The following is a 22182-nucleotide window of genomic DNA, read 5'->3' as shown; positions in this document are numbered from 1 at the left end:
GAAGGAGAGTGAATAGAAGGAGAGAAGGAAGGAAGGAAGGAAAGAAGGAAGGAAGGAAAGGAGGGAGGGAAGGAGGGAAAGGGAAAAGGAGGGAAGGAGAGACATGGAATAGAAGGAAGAAAGGGAGAGAAGAAAGGGAGGAAAGAAAGGAAGGAAAAAGAAAGAAATAAGGAAGGAAGGAAGGAAGGAAGGGAAAGGAAGGGAAAGGAAAGGAAGGAAAGGGAAAGAAAGGAAAGGGAAGGGAAGGGAAGAAAGGAAGCGCTGACTGCCCTCTGACTCTGAGCAGGAGAGGCCATCAGGAGAGGCTGGGTGAATCACTTCCCAAGGGAAAGGCCAGCAGCAGGGAGGCAGGAAGCCTGGGAGGCCTGGCTGGAGGCACATGGGGTTCAGCCTTTCTTCCGCTCCTGTGACCTGAGTGCTCCTTGCAGCCACGTGCCTCCTTGTGGGGCTCAGGATCCTCATCTGTCAATCCCCGGTGGTTGAGACAGGACCTCCAGCCAGGCAGGCTAAATCTCTAAGTGCTGCCTGAGTTAAGACGCAGTACAATCTCCGATCCTGTCAGGGATCCCTGGTAGCCAGTTGAGTGATGGTCCCCGGGGTGACCAGCTGTTTGGGTGTCCCATAAACACAGCCTTGAAGTGGCCAGTGACGCCCATCCATCTTGCCCTGGGGCCGCACCCTGGCGGTGTTCAGATGGCCCTCGTTGACTGCAGTCTTAGTCCCTTCCGGGTGGTACTAGAGTTCTTGGATGGATGGATCACCTCCATCTGTGTGGTACCACGGCTCCAGAAGACCTGAGAGGGACCATGGGGAGGAGTCAGGAGGAAAGAATGGGAGGAGGGAGCAGCATTGTGAAGCCCAGGACCTTCAGGTTCACAGAGGAAGCTCAGGCACATGTGGGCGGCAGATTCCGGAGTTGCCTCTGTTTCACCGAGAAGCTGCTCCTCTACTGTGGCAGACACTGTTGCCTTTTGGGGTCCTGTAGAGAGGACACTGAGCCCGATCGGGCACAGGTCCTCCACTCAAGGATAATAGAGAGTGATGGGGAGTGTGGCCACACAGTCCCTCAGGAATCCGAACCCAAGGTGTTTTCTGATTGCTCCAGAAAACCACTGACGATCACCTAACTGCACGTCTTGGCTACTTGGGAGCAGAAAATCCTACCGGTCCAGGTGAAGCCAAAGCACCATGTTCAGCCTCTACTACACATTCTCACTCATATCTCAGACAGGCAGCTAAATGGACTGGACACTCCCTCTCTCCCTAAGTCTACCTTTGTAGCTGTTCTGCATGGCCATGTCTCCTTTTCCCAAGTCCCCCTTCCTGGGAGGTTAAGTGTGGCCCCTGAGCCTTGCATAGCAAGTGAGCTAGCTGCAGGCTAGCTTACTTGTTTCAGGCTGGCATCCCTGATCCCTTGCCCAGGAAGTGACAGGTCTCTGAGTGACTGATGGGCCAGCCATGAAGCCCCATACAGTTTCATTGAATGAAATGAACACTTGTGCGTTCTGACGTGAGGTGCTTGGTTCATTTGTCACTGCAGCTGAACTTAGCCCGCCCTTACTAATGAGCCCTTGCACTATAACCAGGGCAGGTGGCCCTGTTTCATAGCAGAATAGGCTCTGCTGCTTGGCGGTTGTTATGTCTTTTTCAATGCCATACCCTTTCCCAAACAATCATGGACCTGCCAGGGCTCTCAGTACACTGTTGAGTGACTATTCTTTCACTCAGTGGATCTCTAGAACTATGGTTATCCACCTATGGCATCTATTGCTCTAAGACTTAATCCCAAACTCCTCATCAGGGCCTTCAGGGTCCCTGCCAACTTCCTCCCACAACTGCATCACCAAGCTAGTCAGATTTCAATTAACAAGATACCTGAGACAATCAACTTAAAAGGAGGAAAGGTTTCATGGTTTCAGATCATGGCCTTGTGGTTTGCTTCCTTTGGGGCTGTGGCAGTACAGTGCATCGTGGCAGGAGGCTGCTCACCTCATGAGAAGGATGTGAAGAAATTGGGGAAAGGGCTGAAGTCCCCATACTCCCTTCAAGGGCAAGTTGCAGGTTAAGTTTTTATTGTTCACTTAATCATTTGCATTCATTCATGCTGTCTCTTACCAACACACAAGCCCACTATTTGGGGACTAACCTACGAGCATCATGGCCCTCTATCTCTAAATATCTCAGTACAGCATGCTTTTCCATTTTCCTAGTTGACTCCTTGATCTCTGTAAATTTAACAGTGATATAAGAATCTGTTATCCATGATGCAAGTGCATCAGTCTTGGGGCTTAAACTCAGGGCCTGACTGCTGTTCCTGTACTCACTCAAGGCTAGCAATCTATCGCTTGCACCATAGCTCCACTTCCAGCTTTTTGGTCGTTAATTGGAGATACAAGTTTTACAGACTTTCCTGCCCAAGCTGGCTTTGAACTCTAAACCTCAGATCTCAGCCTCCTGGGTAGCTAGCATTATAGGCATGAACCCTGGGCATCCAGCATGGAGATTTTTTGAGTTTTTGAGGGTCTCTTTAGCAGACTGTCCCTCACTTGGGCTTGGTCTGGGTTTAGGTCCCAGCCAGGCCACCTGCCCCTCTGTGATGGTGGATTTGCCACCATGCAGAGACATAGCCAGAATTCTACATTGTCTTGCTTTTCCCTCCTTGTACTTAGTCCATGGTTGGCAAGGATGCTCCTAAGACAATTTAAGCATCTGTTCCCATCAGGTTTAGTGTCCATGGATAATGCTTTTCTGAGCTGGCCTTCTAACAATGACTGCATAAGGCTGTGTTTCCAACCCTGGCTCTCCTCCCCCTTATCAGTTGCCTTCATTCTTCGTCCACTTGAGTGTATATTTAATATGATTGTGCTTCATGTATTTTTTTTTGTCGGTGTGGGGCTTGAACTCAGGGCCTGGGCACTGTCCCTGAGCTTTTCTGCTTAAGGCCAGTGCTCTTCTACTTTGATTCATAGCTTCACTTCTGGTTTTCTGGTGGTTAATTAGAGATAAGTATCTCACAGACTTTCCTGCTAGGCTTCAAACCACTATCCTCAGATCTCAGCCTCCTGAGTATCTAGAATTACAGGTGTGAGCCACTAGAGCCCAGTGATGGACTCTTATTTTTTTTTTTTTTTGGAATGGACTCTTATTTTTTTAAATAATTTCTGGTTTAATTATTTGGATGCCCAATTTGTCTCAGATATACCCAGTAGGAGTCCCTTGCTACCGTCTCTCATGTCACCATCTTTGATTTTAAACAAGGGTTCTTACTTTAGCTTATTATGACGCTGCCCAGCTTTGGAATTCAGGCACCTTTCTGAGGAGTCCAGGCTCCTTTCCTCAGGAATGGTACAACAGACAAGGTCTAGGTACTGGCATGTTCACAACCATGGGGTATAGCCTCTTACTAAGAAACTAGATACAGCTAGGCACTGATGATTCATGCCTATAATCTTAGCTACTCAGGAGGGTGAGATCTGTCCTTTCAGAATCAGAGCCCTATGTTGCCTAGATAGAAGGAGGTCAGTGGAACCCTGGTACTGTGTTGGAGGAAAATGCATCTGATGTATTATGTGAAGCCCATGTGAGCTAGAACTTGTGTCTGTGCAGGGCAGGACAACCTTCCAAAGTCTAAGCTGGAAAAAATGAACACCACTGGTTCTCTTCTTCTTTTGTGTGCCAGTCCTGGGGCTTAAACCCAGGTCCTGGGTGCTGCCCCCTGCTCTTTTCCTCAAGACTGCCACACTCTACCACTTGAGCCATAGCTCCACTTCCAGCTCCTTGCTCATTAATTGTACACAAGAATCTCATGGACGCTCCTGCCCAGGCTAGCCTCAAGCCTCAATCCTCAGCTTCCTGACTATAGGTGTGAGCCACCAGTAGGTACTTAAAACTTAAAAACTTTCTTGTCTGGGCTAGGCACCAGTGGCTCACACCTGTAATCCTAGCTACTCAGGAGGCTGAAATCTGAGGATCACGGTTCAAAGCCAGCCCAGGCAGGAAAGTCCATGACATTCTTATCTCCAATAAACTACTCAGAAAACCAGAAGTGGCATAGTGGCTCAAGTGGTAGAATGCTCACCTTGAGCTGAAGAGCTGAGGGACAGTACCCAAACCCAGAGTTCAAGCCCCATGACTGACAAAAACAAAACAAGACAAACTTTCTTGTCTGATGTTGGGACCCCACAGAACCAGTGTGGGTGAGATCTACCCCTGTGGTTAACTTCACCCCACAAAAATCCCTGGGGTGGGGGGGGTCACTCAACAAGGAAGAGACCCAAGCCACCTCTGAGAAACTTTACATGTCCCTCCTTTCTTTGAGCCTCAGTTTCCTCATCTGTAACTGGGGCTAAAGGTCCTCCTCTTAGCTGAGTGGTTGGCACAGAAGCACGCTACCTCCCCCAAAGTATCTCAAAGAGGCCATTGCTACCCCCCATACCTCACTGATCATGTGACTAGCAGACATGAGGAAGGGGAGGGCAGCTCATTTTTCAAACAAAACGGTATCAGATGTGTGATTTGGCTTTAAAAAAATATATTTCTGGCAATGGCTTGAGCTGTGCTCAAGAGAGAGCCCAGGTGGGGGAGGAGGTGGACAGGAGGCCGTTCCAGTGGCTTAAAACACCCCCAGATAAGTGCGCAGTGATTAAGCGCCACCATTAGCTCTAATGGGCAATAATTGGTGATGAGAAACAATTTTCTAGGGCACCACAACCCTGGTGCCCTTCTCCCCGACCCCCGTGGGGACAGCCTAGGGGCTGATTAACTCCCAGGCTGGAGGAAATGTCAGAGGCACAAAAAAGTTTCCAGATTCGAGGGTAATTGGAAGAAGTGATTTCACCTTCCACAGCAGTCTGATGAAGGGCCACCCACCTGCTCGCAAGCCAGGGCTTCACCGGCTTCCTGCTCGAGAGGAATGGAAAAGCAGGGCAGCCTGTGCTGGGAACCAGCTGGGAGGGGCTGCCTGGGTGGAAGAAAGGAAGGGAAGGGATTCTCACCTGTGTTTCTGCGGGCCAGGTGATTGGGTCCTTCTCTTTCTGTCCTGACTCATACCAGTTCTATATATATATATAGTAAAGATACTGTACAGAGGGATTACAGTTACATGAGCAACGTAATGAGTCCATTTTCATACCAGTTCTCATCCTAAGACTCACAGACAGACAAGCTCACCAGCAGGTGGTCATTCTCAGAGCCTACCCCAGGCTTTGAAGGTATTTTTGTGAGACTGTGGCTAGTGGACTCAGCCTTCCTATGAAGCACTCCTGTGTATAATGCCCAACCTGCCCAGCACATCTCTTTCACCTGGCTGAGCTTAAGTTCTGCAACCACCTCTGTGGTAGTCCCTCATCCTGCCCCAACCTGGGTTCTGGATTGCTTTCAATGGGTGGAGCTAAAGGCTCCACCTCCATCCCCCACCCCTATTCCAACTACTTCTTCCAAACCTGCCTTTCCTCAGCTCTGCCTTCCTTTCTACCTGGCCTCACACAGATTCCCACTTCCCACCTATCCTTGTGATCCAGTCCAACTCTGAAAAATCCTCTTGCTGCTAGGATGTCCCTTGAACTTTGTCTCCTTCCCAGACCTATGACTGTTCTTCGGTCCTCAGTCTCCCCTATTTGGACTGGGGCTAGTCGTTGGCAATTTGTCAACCTTTGGCTCCACAACTGTGATTGTAGGTGCTCACTTCTACCTAGTCTTCAGACTGAGCTAGCTGGCCTGTGTGTGTCCCACCTCTGAGCTGAATCTCCCCCTTCCTCTCCGTCCCTCTCCCTTTCCCTCTCCCTCTCTCTCCTTCCATCTCTCTGGCTGGGGACATGGCCGGCTAGGAGTGAGAGAAGGCCTGGCATGGATGGATGGATAGATGGATGAATGAATGAGAAGGGTGGATGTGAGCGCCTGTTGAGGCAGGATAGGAGTCCATCCAGTAGGGGGCTTCACCCTCTTGGGGCTCAGGGCTGCAGGCCTCTACCAAGCATTCCTTCAGCTCCTGACTCCAGCTCTTGGGTGATTGTGCCCTTAAATGGAATGATCTGAGGAGGGTTGGCCCAGGATGAGCAGAGGCTTCTGGGCCAGCCCCAGGACACCTCACAAGTGTCCCCTCCTGCTGTCCTCTGCCCTGTGTAAGTTCATGCCCTATCAGCGCAGAGATGTCTCGTTTGTTGGGCTTCCCCACACCTCTGTGAGGTGGTGACTCTTGCGAGCGCCGCTCCATCCCGGAGGCTGAGGCCCAGAGCTCCAGTACCTTGCCACACAAGCCTGGTCTCAGATTGGCACCAGGCTGGGTCCTCAGGATCCACCACCCTCTTCCCAGCATAGCAAAGCCAGCGTTCCACTGGGCACCGCCAGGCGGCGCCGTGGAGCGCGGGGTGCGGGCGGGGTGGGGCGGGGGGAGCCGCAGGTGAGGCCCGGGGACCTGGCGGTGCACCTGCGGGGGAGGGGCCCCGCGGCGGCGGGAGGGGGGCGGGGGCTTTCAGCAGCTCGTCCGGGAACATTTGCATGTAATTTGGGAGCGGGTCACATGTGGGAGTCATCAGGCGGAGGAAAGGCTCAATCAGGGCCTAATCACTGTCTGTTTGGAGGGGTCTGGGCCCAGGCGAAAAATGAAAACGGGCCTATTTTGCTTGAGTGACAGCCATCAGCAGCCACCTTTGACCTCCCCACTCGGGGTCTGCCCGAGCTTAAAAACCAATCATCAGGAAGGGGGGCTGGCGGGGAAGGGGGGATCCCCCCCTCCCTGCCCCCACCGTCTTTCTTCCCTGGATCCGGGTTTGGAAAATGCATTCATTCATTACTTCTCCATTCATTCTTTCAACAACCCAGCCCGGAACGGACGCGTGGGGGTGTCCCGGTCTGTCGCTGGTCGGCCAGGTGGCCCTGGGCAGGGCACTGTCAGTGTGTCTGTCTGCAGAATGGGCGCAAGGGCCACGCCCAGAAGGGCTGGGCGCGGTGAGTGTGGACGCCGAGCAGGGTCAGCGAGGTGCTGTGCTCGGTGGGGTCCTGAGTGTGGGGCTGAGGGCAGGAGGGGGTCGTGCAGCGTGGGAGCCACGTCCAGGACACTTGGGCTCCGCCAGTGGAGGGCAACGTGGCCCGCCCTGGGCAGAAGAGGGGCCCGCGCGGTGGCCGGAAGCCCGCACACAGGCAGGCACGGTTCCCCCGCCAGCCTCCTCCCCACACGGCCCCCACGAGCCTAAGGGGTGGTCTCAGGAACCCGCACCCGCCCGCACCGGGACCCCACCTGCTCCAAAGGGGGCCGCGCGCGCCGGAGAGCGGGGCGGGCCGGCGGGCCGGGGCGGGGCGCCGGGGGCGTTAGCGCCCGTCCAGGGTGTTTATCAGGACGGGGACCGGGCCTCCAGGAAACCGTCTGGCAGGCCGGGCCGCGGCAAATGGATTGCCAATTAATCAGCATCTATTTATGAGAACGTTTAAACCATTATTAATGTAGTGTAAATACGGAACCGCTGGCGGCCTGGTGCGGGCGGGGTGGGGCCATCTGCCAAGAGGCCGGCGCATTCCCCGAGCCAGCAGCTCCACCCCCACCCCACCGCCCGGACGGCCCCCCCCCCCCCGCCCATCTCACCCCCCCACCGCCCCCCCACCGCCCCCCACCGCCCCACGGCCCCACCCCGCCCATCTCACCCCCCCACCGCCCCCACCGCCCCACCCCGCCCATCTCACCCCCCCACCGCCCCCACCGCCCATCTCACCCCCCCACTGCCCCCAATCCCCCCCCACCGCCCCCCCCACCGCCCCCCCCGCCCATCTCACCCCCCCACCGCCCACCCCGCCCATCTCACCCCCCCACTGCCCCAATCCCCCCCACCGCCCCCACCGCCCCCCCCACCGCCCATCTCACCCCCCCACCGCCCCCCCACCGCCCCACGGCCCCACCCCGCCCATCTCACCCCCCACCGCCCACCCCGCCCATCTCACCCCCCCACCGCCCCACGGCCCCACCCCGCCCATCTCACCCCCCCACCGTCCCCACTCCCCCCACCGCCCCCACCGCCCCCACTCCCCCCACTGCCCCACGGCCCCACCCCGCCCATCTCACCCCCCCACGGCCCCCCCACCGCCCCCACGGCCCCACCCCGCCCATCTCACCCCACCCCCACTGGCCTCTGCTCCCCGCAGGTCCCGGCTTCCTCCCAGCAGGCTTACATCTTCAATAGGTCCCTGGCCGAGTGTGTCTCTACCTGGAGGAGACTGAGCAGGTGTCCCAGGCTGGACCCTGTCTCCCCAACTAGGCCCCATTTGCTCACTGGGCTAGCCCTAGGGATTGGATTCTTTCCACCCCTACCCTCCTCTCAGGGCAGAGACCCACAGCTTGCTCCTCCTCTTCCTGTTTTGCTCCCTTCCCTGGCTAGGACCTCCACCTCTCTTCCAAATACACCTGTCATGGTCTCCAACTGATAGCCTCCATCTAAGCTGGTGCCTACAGAAAACATTCCTGGGTGCTTTTCCAGGGCACACGCTCCCCCCACCCCCCAACCTGACTGCCCACAGATCCTCAGTGTACCTCAGAGGGTGTTTCCTTTACTACTTGTACCCATTTCACAGAGGAGAGACTGAGGCCACAGAGATCCAGCAAACCAGGACCTAAGTACAACTCTACTTGCCCCATTTGTGATCTGTCTGGTATGCCAAATGGTTGTGTACTTCTGTGGTTTATGAGTTTTACAAAGGCCCTCTAACGGTCCCTAACCTCCCTGCTAACTGAGCTGAGCTCACCTAAAACTCCCTTCCTCTCAGAGGCTCTGCGCCCCAGTGACTACACATCCCAGATTTGAGCTTCCAACAAGAGCAGATAGCTGGAGAAATTGGTCTGCCCCAAGGATAAAAGGTTAAATGAAAAAGCTGTCCTGGGGTCACAAATGTGGCTTAGTGGTAGAATGCTTGGCCTAACATGCATGATGCCCTGGGTTCAAGTCCTCAATATCACATAAACAAAACTAAAAAAGATGGAGGGACACTGGTGGCTCACCCATGTAATCCTAGCTACTCTGAGGGCTGAGATCTGAGGATCATGGTTCAAAAACAGTCCAGACAGGGAAGTCCAAGAGACTTTTAACTCCAATAAACCACCCAGAAAAAGCTGGAAATGGGGCTGTGGCTCAACCATTAGAGAACTAGTCTTGGGCAAAAGAAGTGCAAAGACAACACCCAACCCCCAGGACAGGGTACACACACAGACACACAGACACACTATAGTCCCTGCCCCTGACTCAGGGGTGATGGGATTGTTTGAAGCACCCTCAGCCTGCTCCGCTAGGATTCTCCATTTGTGTATTTGCTGTTTTTTTTCCTTCCTGTTTTTGTTTTATTTCATTCTGCACCTCCCTGAGAGTGGAAATGGCATTTCACATCTTTATATCCTGGTGCCACCAGAGGTTGCCAACTCTTATTTGTTGACTGATGGACCATTTGGGAAAAATCTCTGCTCAGAATTACTTTCGCACGTTTCTTTCTTCTTTCTGTGCCCAGCCCACGTGCCTAGTTGACCTCAGCCTTGGCCTTTTCATTCTTACTCCCCCACCCCAGTCCAGAGGCATTAGGGGACCAAAGGAGCCTGGGCTGAACCCCACAGCCTCTGAGATGGATAGCTCATCTCTCCCAGTCTGCCTCAGTGGGTCCTGAGGACAGTGGCCCACCCATGGACACCTAGCAGAGCTGGAAGCCAAGATTTTTGGTGTCCTTTGGGACCTGCTCCACACACAACGCTAGGCCCCGTGCATGCTGGGAACAGAAAGAACAAAGACATGGCATGTGCCCCCACTTTCCGGCCCCACTCCCCACCCCCATTAGCCCAGCAAGGCTTGTTTATATTACGGCAGGAATTATTCCAGCCCTAATCAGAGGCCCTGCGAGGTTTCGGCATTCGAGGTATTTCTTTACCCAAGGACACTCTCCAATCCTATAATTTCCATTTCCCCAGACGCCCCTGATTGAAAGCAAACATTTTTATATTTGGAAAGGAAAAGGGCCGTGTGCTATTCATAGCCTCGCCGGGCTGTCCAGAGCTAGGCCCCGGGGGGCAACTGAACAGGGCTAAGCCTAAGGGGGCAGATCTGAGAGGACGTGGAAGCCAGAGTTGGGGAAGAGATTCTCTGAGGGATGGTCTCTGAATGGCTGCCAGCACTGCCCAACTGGCCTGGCTAAGGGGGCAGCTGTGAGAGGAAGGGGCAGGGCCATGGGCTGGGGTAAGTGTAGGTCAGGGTGCAGTCTGAGCCCCTTCCTCCTCCTGGTCTCTTTGCCAGAGTCTCCCATTACCTTATCAAGGTGAGGGCGTGGAAGTCCCCAGCATTGGGATAGGTGGGAATCCGGTACTAATGGAGCCTCATGGGAGTGCAGTAGGGGGACAAACCCAGCATTTGCCTGAAAGGACTTTGAGAAGTCTACTTACCTATCACTCCATCGTTTTCTACCCCATACTATAAGTCTCAAGCCTCTTCCCACCCCTCCCCTCCTGAGCAATTTATTTATTTATTTAGTCCAACCCTGGGGCTTGAACTCAAGGCCTGGGTGCTGTCCCTGAGCTTTTTTGCTCAAAGCTAGTATTCTACCACTTGAGCCAAAGAGCCACTGGTTTATTGGAGATAAAAATCTTACTTTCCTGCCTGAGCCGGCTTTGAACCAGGAGTCTTAGATCTCAGTCTTCGGAGCAGCTAGGATTACAGGTGTGAGCCACCAGCATCTGGCTTCTCCTGAGTTCTTCAGGAGAAGAACTGGGAGGGTGTCAGGGGTTTTCTTCTTTGAAGCTGTGTGCATCCAACCTTTCCTAAGGGGCAGACTCCGTAGAGTCTTTTAGAAAGATACCTTTGTCAATTCTTTTGTGTTAGTCAGCCCTCAGGGACTGTGACAAAATACCTAACACATTCAACTTATAAGAAGGAAGGGTTTATTTTGGCTCACAGTTTTGGGGTCTTCGGTTCATGGTTGCTTGGCAGCATGGTTTTGACCATGGTGTGGAGCATATGGTAAAACAAAGCTGCTTACCTCTTGATAGCTGCGAAGCAGAAAGAGAAAGACAGAGGAGAGAGGAGAGGGGAGAGGGGAGAGAGGAGAGGAGAGAGCTGGGGTTTTCAGGGGATGTTCTTCCACCAGGCTCCAGTTCTCAAGGTTCTGCCACTTCCCAACAGTCTATCATCTGGGGACCAAGACTTTAACATATATCCTTGGGGGAACATTAAACATCCAAATCATAACAACTATGCTAGGTCTTAAAGAGAGATCAACGTGTGGGGAGTTTCAGAAAAATCACTATGATCCTTCAAACCCAGAGCCATAGTGCTTACCTCCTAAGTCCAGTGAGGGTAAACTGAGACAATGTAGGCCAAGAGGCTTAGTCCACCTGGTATGTGCTGAAGAGATACACCATTTTTCATTTGAATCAACCAATAGTAGGGAATAAGTCAATATTACTAGCATACAGAGGGAATACAGGAGGATTTAATGTTTTCCTATCTGTCTGTCTGTCTGTCTATCTATTTTTGTGCCAGTCTTGGGGCTTAAACTCAGGGCCTGGTTGCTGTCCCTTAGCTTTTTTGCTCAAGGGCAGTGCTCTACCACTTGAGTCACACCTCCACTTCCAGCTTTTTGGTGGTTAATTGGAGATAAGAGTCTTACAGACTTTTCTGCCTGGGCTGGCTTCAAACTGGTCCTCAGGTCTCTGCCTCCTATGTAGCCAGGATTGCTGGTGTGAGCCACCAGCACCTGGCTATTTTTATTTTTAAATCAAAACCACTTATGAAAAGTTGGCTTTTTAAGTATATTTTTATTGAAGTGTAATGAAAGTTGCTAAGTTTCTTATGGTAGATGCAAGTGTGGGATACCATGGTGAAGCCACTATGATAAATTAACATGCAACTTAATAAAAATGAGCATTAGGAAGTTGAAACTTGTCTGGGGTGTGGGTTCTAATGGGAGAGGTAGATAAACAGATGGGGAAGGATGCAAATATAACCATAATTATGTCCATGAAAGTTAGATGGAGAAACTCTGAGACTGCTTGTGGAAGGCAGAGGAGGGAGAGAAGATGGAAGAGGCGATTTTAATCACGACTGTTTACAAAAACAGACCTGTTAAAATGAAATGCCCTTGTACAACTAATTGATACTAAAAACAAAAGCAAATAAACCTACCACAAGCCAGGTGCTGATGGTTCTCAGGAGGCTGAGATCCAAGGATTGTGGTTTGAAGCCAGTCCAGGCAAAAAAGACCATAGGACTTTTATCTCCAGGTAACCACCAAAAAGCCTAAAGATGTGGCTCAAGTGGTAAAACACCAGCCTTGAGTGAAAAAGCCAAGCGAGAGTGCAATCATAAAGAAGTGTGTTTTTTTTTAAACAGCTGCATTGTAATCCACATAGCATACAATTTGACTAAAGTTTATAAGTGAATGGGTTTTAATATATCCCATTAACATAAAACAAAAATGTCCATTTGAAGGTTCAATTCAGTGGCATCAAGTACATTTACATTGTTCTGTCATCATTGCCCCAAACAAGCTATCCCTTACACAATCACATCCAAATATTGCTTTCCCCATTCCTGGTAAAGTCTAATCTATTTTCTATTTCTGTGAGTTTGCTGATTCTACGTATTTTATATAAGTACAATTATACAGTAGTTGTCTGTTTGTTTCTGGCTTATTTCACTTAGCATTATGGTTTTAAGGTTCATCCACATGGTAGCATGTGTCAGAATTTCATTCTGCTTATAGCTAAGTAATATTCCTTTGAATGAGTATATCACATCTTTTTTTAAAATTTATTCTCCTGTTGAAGAACTCCTGGGTTTCTACCCTTTGGGCTATTGTTCATAATGCCCTAGTAAACACAGGCAAAAAAGTACCTGTTCTAGTCCCTATTTTAAATTCTCTGGAACATACACTAGGAGCAGAATTATTGGGTCACTTGATAACTCTGTTTGGCTTTTTGAGGAATTGCTACACTATGTTCTGCAGTGGCTGCACTATTCTACATTCCTACCATGCATGTATAAGGATTCTGATTTCTCCACGACCTCTCCAATGCTTGCTTTCTCTTTGTTGATTACAGCTGTCCTAAGTGAAAAGTGGCATCTCCTAATAGTTTTTGAAGTTTTTCTGGTTACTAATGATGTTGAACATCTTTTCATGACTTGGACATTTGTGTCTATTCTCTGAAGAAATGTCTATTCAAGTCATTTCCTTGGTATTTCATTGGATTATTTATCCAGGTATTGGAGTTCTTTATAAATTTAGATATTAAAACCTTATTAGAGCCGGGAGCTGGTGCCTTGTGCCTATAATCCTAGCTATTCAGAAGGCTGAGATCCTGATCAGAAGGATCAGGATTGTGTTTAAAGCCAGCCCAGGCAGGAAAGTCCATAAGATATTTATCTCATTTAATCACCAACAAGTCAGAAGTGGAGTTCAAACCCCAGTACCAGTACACACATACACACATAAAAAAAGAAAACCAAAATGAAAAACCTTATCAGATATGCAACTTGAAAATATTTCTCATACTCTATAGTTTATCATTTTGTCACTGATGTTTTCTTTTCTTTTGTTTTTATTATTATTATTTTGTGCAAGTCCTGGGGCTTAAACTCAGGACCTGAGCACTGTCCCTGAGCTTTTATGCTCAAGGTCTATCATTTGAGCCACAATTCTACTTCTGACTTTTTCATGGTTAATTGGAAATAAGAGTCTTCACACTCTGATTCTCAGATCTCAATCTCCTGAGTGGCAAGGATAATAGGCATGAGCCATTATTAGTGCCCCGCCAAGTTTAAATTAGGATGGTACCCAGTTTACTTTTTCTTTTATTGCTGTGCTTTTTATCTCATAGCGAAGAAACCATTTCCTAGCCTAAGGTTGTCAAGATTTATACCTGTGTGTTTTCTTTCTTTTTTCCTTCCTTCCTTCCTTCCTTCCTTCCTTCCTTCCTTCCTTCCTTCTTTCCTTTCTTTCTTCCTTCCTTCCTTCCTTTCTCTCTCTCTCTCTCTCTCTCTCTTTCTTTCTTCTTTTTTTATTTTTTTTGCTGGTCCTGCAGCTTGAACTCAGGGCCTGAGTGCTGACTCTGAGCCTCTTTCTGTTCAAAGCCAGCACTCTACCACTTGAGTCACAGTGCCACTTCCTGCTTTTTCTGAGTAGTTTATTAGAGATAAGAGTCATGGACTTTCCTTCCTGGGCTGACTTCAAACTACAGTCTTCAGATCTTAGCCTCCTGAGTAGCTAGGAATACAGGTAGGAATCATTAGTGCCCAGCTTATACCTTTGTTTTCTAAAGTGTATGCAGAGTTAGTTCTTTGAATTAAGTCTGCAATCAATTTTGAGGTATTTTTTTCTATATGGTATGAGGTAAGGCCCAACTTCATTGTTTTGCATGTGAATACCTCATTGATGCAGCAGTATTTGTGAAGAAGATGAATTTTTTCTCTATTGAATAGGTAGCTGAATTTTAGGATCAGTTTGTCAATATCTGAAAAGAAGTCAACTAGGATTTTTATAAACATCACATTTAATCTGTAGATCATTTTGGATTGATTGCCACTGTAACAATGTAAGTCTTCAGTCCATGAACATGGGATTTTTTTTGTTTATTTAGGTCTTCTGTCATTTTTTTCAATCATATAATTATAGTTTTTAGGGCAAAAGTTTTAAACTTGTTCCTAGTAACTGTTAAATTTATTCCTAAGAACTTTATTCTTTCTGATGTTTACTAATAGAGTTGTTTAAAAGCATACTTGATTTCTGTATACTGACCTTGGTTTCTGCAGCCTTGCTTAAACTTGTTTTATTACTTCAAATAGCCCATTAGTGAATCCCTTAAGATAAAGGTCATGTCATCTGCAAATAATAGTTTTACTTCTTAGTTTTCAGTCTATATAATTTTTATATTTTTTGCTAATTTCCTTTGGTAGAGCCTTTCATACAAGTTGTTAGGAAATGAGGAGGGCAAATATATCTTCTTCCCTTTCTTACAAAGAAATGTGCAGTTTTGCATTATATATAAAATTAATTGTGAGGATTTTCTTTTGGTGGTATGGGATTTGAACTCAGCCTCACATACACTTCGCTTGTATGCTAGGCTAGTGCTCTACCACTTAGCCACACTTTCAACCCTTTTTTTAAGTCTGTTTTTTTAAAAAAAATTGTGTTCAGATTTCCATGTATTCCTAGTTTATTGACTGTTATTATCATAAAGGCTATTGCATTTTGCCATACCTCTTTTTATTTCAATGATTGAGATTAAAGTGTAGTTTCCTCTTTCATTCTGTTGGTCTATTAGAACAACTTACTTTCAGATAAACAACCTAACCTTTCTTGTACAAATACCACTCGATTATAGTATACAGTCCTTTTTATGTGTTGATCCCCATTTGATAGTATTTTGTTGAGTATTTTTTGTTTATACTCATAAGTCAGGAATATAAAAATAAGAATGATATATATCTTATGATGTGTCTTCTGGTTGATGGTGACAAAACTAGCCTCATTGAATGTGCTTGATATGTTCCATCCATCCTGGTTCATTTTTAGAAGAGTTTATGAAGGATCCATATTCTTTAAATGTTTGGTAAGCTTCACCAGTGAAACCAGACAAACTCTTTACTTGTATAAGTCATTCAGATTTTGAAATTTCTTTCTGAGTCAGTTTCAGCTGTTTTTCCCCTAGCAACTTGTCCATTTCCTCTAAGTTGTCTAATTTGTGGCACATAGTTGTTTATAATATTGCCTTTTCATTTTTATTTCTGCATTAAGTTAATAGTTATGTGTCCTGCTTTATTTCTGATTTTAGTAATTTTTGCATTGATCATTTTGTCTTATTCAATCTAGGTATAACCTTCACTGTAAAAAGGATTATAGACAATGAACAAGTGTCAATTTTGTGGTCAATTTTGTTCATCATTATTTTGAAATTAACAATTAGTTTTCTTGACATCTACTATTGCTTTACTGAATTCTGTTTCATTTTTTAAAACCAAAATCCTAAAATTATTGTTATTTCCTTTTGTTGGTTACTTAAGAGCTGCTACTTATCCTAGGTTCTTTAAGTAGAAGATTGTTAATTTGAAATCTTTATTCTTCTTTATGTAGTTTGCATCTATAATTTTCTTTCTTAGCACTACTTAACCCGTATCTCAGAAATTTCCATGTTTATGTTTTCATTTTTTTTCATCTCAAAATATATTCCTATTTTCTTTGTAATTTCTTCTTTGGCCAATTTGTATTTAATACTATTTTGTTTAATTTCCACATGGTTCTGAATTTTCTGAATTTCTGTTATGAATTTTCAAAGCCACTGTGATTGGTGGTCATAATTTTTATGATTTTAATGCTTTTAAATTTATGGATGTTTTCTTTGTGATTTGTCTTATAGCCTCTCTGTAGACAATTTTGTGTTTGCTTGAAAACAATGTACATCCCATTCTAGTTAGACACAGTGCTTTATATATACCAGAATTTGTGCTCAAATTCTCTATTTCCTTGATGATCTTTGGGCCTAGTTGTTTTTATCTATTATTCAGAGTAGATTATTAAAAACCTCTAATAGTACTGTTGAATTCTCTATTTCCACTTTTCATCAGACTTTGTTTCATGTATTGCTATGTTGTTATATGCATCTATGTATACAATTGTTTGATTATTTAGTACTTAGCATAAAAGTAGCCCTTTTAATCTCTAGCTTTACTTTTGGCTCTTTGGTATGTAATTGGAGATAAGACTATTCTCCCCAGGCTGCATTCTTAGATCACAGCCTCTTGGATAGCTAGGATTACAGGTATGAGCCACTGGTGCTTGCCTCCCTAATACTTTTAAAGTAAAAAACTTTCATTTATTATCACTTCCAGTCTGTACTGATAGTCTGTTTCTTGAACTATTTTCTCTTATCTCCTTAATTTCTTTAAGCATGGTTGTTCTTTGAACATATTTGTAAGTCTTTGTTAAGTATGGCATCTGGAATGTCTGTTGCATGCTTTTGCTCCTGTGTTTGCTCTAGGTTTCTTTGTTTTTATTCTCATAATTTTTTGTTAAAAATTGGACCTTTTAGGTAATATGTTATAGCAACTTTGGAAAGTTCTCTCCTCCTCTCTGGGTCTGAATTTTATTGTTTGCTTATTTGTTTTATGACGTGGCTAGACTATTTTAGAGTGTCACCCTGGAAGGGCCCTGCCTTGGGCATGCCCATAGTCAACTGGGACATCAGCGATGTCAGCAGGGCTCGATTGTCCCTTTTCTTGGTCTTTCTGGGAAGCTGTCTGATTTATTTGGCATTATTCTCCATCCTTCAGGCTCTACTCATTATTGACTGGTTGTTTGATTGTTTTTGACAATGCCTTGAAACATAAATTTCGGAGCAGTCTTATCCAATTAAATTTGGAGGAGAGATTTTGAGGCCAGTCTTTGAGGTCTGTTTAGTACCCCTGGGGGAGTCTTCTAATTTATCTCTTTCCTTGGTTCTCTTTGTTGAACTAGATAGCCTATGGTTGAGCTTGTTTCTCTTAATTAGGAGATTGGGCTTTTGAGAGCATCCCTTAGCTTGAACTTCACCACACTTTTTCAAATAACTTTGGTTCTTTTTTGGAGCACTTCTGAGTTCTGTTTTCTACTGTGTCATTTTGCCCTCTGGATAGAGGCTCTGAGCCCTGAATGGGGCTGTTGCCTCTTTTCTTCATGTCTTACCTTTTTTGGTGGAAAAACAAAACAACAACAAAAAAAAACCTGCCTTGAGATGAGATAATGGATCTTAGCCTAGTATGCCTAGGGTGAAGCCTCTGTCCTATAGGTGTGTCGCTTTGTGTCTGCTTTGATTTTTCTCTATTTTTGTGGGTTGTACATTCTTTCTTCTTTTCATGTCTAGTAATTTTCATTGGATGTCAGTCAATGTGACTACCTGGTTGGGTACTGAGCAATTTTATATTGCTACAAATATTCTACTTCATTCTGGAGCATAGTTGCTTGGAAACAGTGTGATGCTTTGGGCATCTTGCTTTTAAGGCTTATTATAGATGGGGAGAGAACAGTGCTTAGTCTGGAGAAATGACGTCCTATTAATGAGGAACAATCTTTCTTGTGTATTACTCTAAGCCCTGTTTACCACGAGGTTGTCTGGTTTGGCTGTGGGGAGCAGGCACTACTCCCTGTTCTGTGTACAATTGTTTGGTACTGGTGCCTTAGTCTTTTCAGTTGAATCTCCATCCTGCTGTGGCTTCATGATGGACCAGGTTCTGTGCATACCTCAGGGAGACTCTCTTGGCTTTCAGCATTCTTTCTGAGCACCTTTCTACTTTCTGGTACTGGTCTACAAACTCCAGATATCTGGTCTCTCCAGAGGGAGAGACCATCAGACTCCATTGGTGTTCCTTCTTCCTGCACAGTAGTTGGGAAGCTCGTAAGGCAGTGAGATGGGAAAATTGAAGAGTTTACTCCTTTGTTTCCAGGCTTTTATAAATCACTGTCTTCTGTATTGGTCAGCTTTCTTTTGGTTTGAGAACTATCCAAACCAATTGACTATGAAGAGAAATGGTTCATTTAGGCTCATAGTTTTGGGGAGGGTTCTAGCCCACGATTTATTGATCCCATTGTTGTGCATGTGTGGCAAAGCAGCACATCATGGTGGAAGCCCTTGGCAGAGAAAAAAACCATCCACCTTATGGGCAGGAAGCAAAAGGGAAGGAGACAGGGGTCTCATAATCCCCTTCAAGGGAATGGCCCCAGTGACTTAATACTTCACTATGGGTACCTGTGAGAGTGTCCAGCACTTCTAAATAGTCTCTAATACATGGGGCTCTGGAGAAAATTCCAGACCCAAGTTATAAGACTTCTATTACCTGATGTCCAGTGTTTGAAAAGTCATTGCTTTATACATTCTGTTTGATTGTTTTTTGTTTTAGGGAAGAGATGCATTCAAATCCTGCTCAATCATCTTGGCCAGAAGCAGAAGTCTTGTGTGTGAGTGTGTGTGTGTGTGTGTGTGTGTGTGTGTGTGTGTGTGTGTGCGCGTGTGCGCGAGTGTGCACCCACACGCATGCCTATACTGGGGCTTGAACAAAGGGCTAGTGTTCTGTCACTTGAGCTACATCTTCATTTTCTGTTTTTTGCTGGTTAATTGAAGATAAAAGACTAATAGAATTTTCTGTTCTGGCTAGCTTTAAACTTCATTCTTCAGATCCCAGCCTCCTGAGTACCTAGGATAACAGGCATGGGCCCCCAATGTGCAGCAGAAATCTCTTCATGAGGGGCTGGGAAGGTGGCTCAGTGGTAGAACCTTTGCCTTGCATGCCTGAGGCCCTGGGTTCGATTCCTCAGCACCACATAAGCAAAAAGAAAAAAGCTGGAAATGGCGCTGTGGCTCAAGTGGTAGAGCACTAGCCTTGAGCTGAAGAGCTGAGGGATAGCGCCCAGGCCCAGAGTTCAGACCCCCCCCCCCAAAAAAAGAAATCTCTTCATAAGTTGGTTTTATCCATTTAATTGTCATAAAGAATGACTGTCTTGATGAAGTACCAAGGGTGGACTGGAAGGATGGGATTTCACACTGAGGCCACTGTGAAAAGAGATTGGGATTCATATTCCAAACTCCAAAAATTATATATCAAAAGAAAACACGAACCAATAAGTAAATTTGCCTATTTAGGCAAATGAAGCAACACACAATTCTCAGAAGAAGTACAAACGGCCAATGCATACATGAAGAAGTATTCAACATCCTTAGCATAATGATTATACAAATCAAAACTACACTAAGTCACAATGTCCGTCATCAAGAAAACAACAATAAATTCTGGCAAAGATATGGATTCAGGGAAAGAAACCCATTATATACTGTTTTTACAATTACTCTGGACATAAGTATGGAAGTTTCTCAAGAAACTGAAATTAGAACTACCATGTGATCCTGCCACGCCATTCCTGTACAAATTTCCAGAGGCATGTAAAAAATGTACAAATACAGATACCTGTACAGTCATTCACAACTACAGAATCAGCCTAGAGTTCCATCAACTGACAAATGGATAAAGAAAATATGTGATACATAAGTATGCAATGGAGTACTATTCAGCCATAACAAAGAATTAGATAGATCATGGCATTTGCAGGAACATGAAGAGAACTGAAAATCACCAAGTTACATGAAATAAACCAGATTGAAGAGACAAGTATTATATTCTATTTTGTGTATGCAATCTAATCCTAAAAAGAAAACAGGAATGACATAAGTGTAAACAAGGAGTATTCTTACACATTAGAAGATTTTAACTTGACAATTTTTTTTCTTCAGCATTTCAAAGATGTCATTTTATTTGTTTCTGATGGTAACTCAGTAATATGTATATATGTATATGTATATATATTTGGGGGAGGAAGCACGGGAGCTTGAACTCTATCTGGGTGCTGTTCCTAAGCTTTTTTGCTCAAGGCTAGTGCTCTACTACTTTGAGCTACAGCGCTACTTCCGATTTTCTGGTGGTTGATTGGAGAGAAGAGTCTCATGGACTTTCCTGCCCAGGCTAGCTTTGAACCTTGATCCTCAGATCTCAGCCTCCTGAGTAGCTAGGATTACAGGCTGAGCCACCAGTGTCCAGTTCAGTAGTATTCTTTGTTACCCTATACATAATTGTGTCCTTTCTTAGTTAAAAAATTATTAGCATACATTACAAAGAGGTTTCACTGTAATATTTTCACACATGTAGACAATGTTTCCAGAACAGTCTGAGCTCTTCTATCCCACTTCCCCATCCCACTCCCCCTTCTTAAAACAATTTCAACAGGTTTTCATTGTTCTATTTTCATACATGCAAAGAAACTACACTGATTATATTCATCCTTATTCACCCTCTCCATTAGCCTTCTCTTTCATTCAAGATTGTTTTACTTTCCTGTCATTCATTTATTTTTTTAATGGCTATTAATTGCACCAAGGGTTTCACAATGGTATTTCAGACATGCATGGACATAATTATGTCTTTTTTTTTTTTTTGGCAGCTCTGAGTGTTAGACCTAGGGCCTGTACATGCTAGACCAGTTTCCTTCCTCTGAGCATGACTCCAGCTCTAACTTTGCTTCTTTTGACTATGATGAGACTGATGTTTTCTTTCTCTTTATTCTGCTTAAGTTTCACTGAGAAATTTTAAAACATTTGAAACAATTTCTTCAAAAGTGTTTATCTGGCCATTAGTATAAAAAAATAAGCAACTTTTTTGTGTGCTGGTACTGGGACTTGAACTCAGAGCCTTAAGCTCTCAGCTGACTTTTTCTTTTTGTTTTTTTTTTTTTTTGAGGGGGGGCTCTGGTCATGGGGCCTGAACTCTGGGCCTGGGCGCTATCCCTCAGCTCTTCAGCTCAAGGCTAGCACTCTACCACTTGAGCCACAGCACCACTTTCGGATTTTTTCTTTTTGCTTATGTGGTGCTGAGGAATCGAACCCAGAGCCTCATGCATGCAAGGCAAGCGCTCTACCACTGAGCCACCTTCCCATCCCTCAGCTGACTTTTTCCTCTGAAGGCTAGACTCTACAACTTGCATCACACCTCCACTTTTGACTTTTTGCTGGTTAATTGGAGATTCGAGTCTCATAGACCTTCCTGCTAGGCTTATTTGGAACTGCAGTCTTCAGATCTCAGCCACCTGAGAAGCCAGGATCACAGGTGTGAACTACTAGTGCTCAGCTGAAATAAGCAATTTATAAAGAGGAAATACTGGTTTGGACTGATGGTTTCAGAGAATTCACTGATGGTTAGTTAGGAGCAGAACATCATAACAAAGCTACTCACCTTCTGCAAGCCAGAAACCAAAGAAAGCAGATGGGGCTGGGGGCTCCAATTCTCTTCAAGAGCACATTCCTAGTGACCTAACTTCTAGTGAGGCTCCATCTGTTCTGGATCCTACTTCCTCACAGTATCTCCATGTGTGGGTGCCATACCTGCAGCACACAGGCCTTTGTAAGGCAGTTCAGCTCCACAGTGTAGCAGAAACCTATCTAGAGAATTTCATTCTGGGAATATGCTATTTATCAGTGATAGGATTTCTTCTTGGTCTTTCTTCACTCATGGTGTCCATCCTGTCAATTCCTGAGTATACTATTCCAGAACACTTAAAGTTCTTGTCTGTCAGTCCAATATGGGCTTTAGTACTCTCTTTCTATATTGGCTTTTTGTTTAGTTTTCTTTGGTTTTACTATTGTTTTGTTGACTTTTC

This window comes from Dipodomys spectabilis, unplaced genomic scaffold, assembly GCF_019054845.1.
Source record: "Dipodomys spectabilis isolate Male_0828 unplaced genomic scaffold, ASM1905484v1 ptg000098l, whole genome shotgun sequence".
Classification (NCBI taxonomy): domain Eukaryota; kingdom Metazoa; phylum Chordata; class Mammalia; order Rodentia; family Heteromyidae; genus Dipodomys; species Dipodomys spectabilis.
This window is presented reverse-complemented; position numbering follows the sequence as displayed.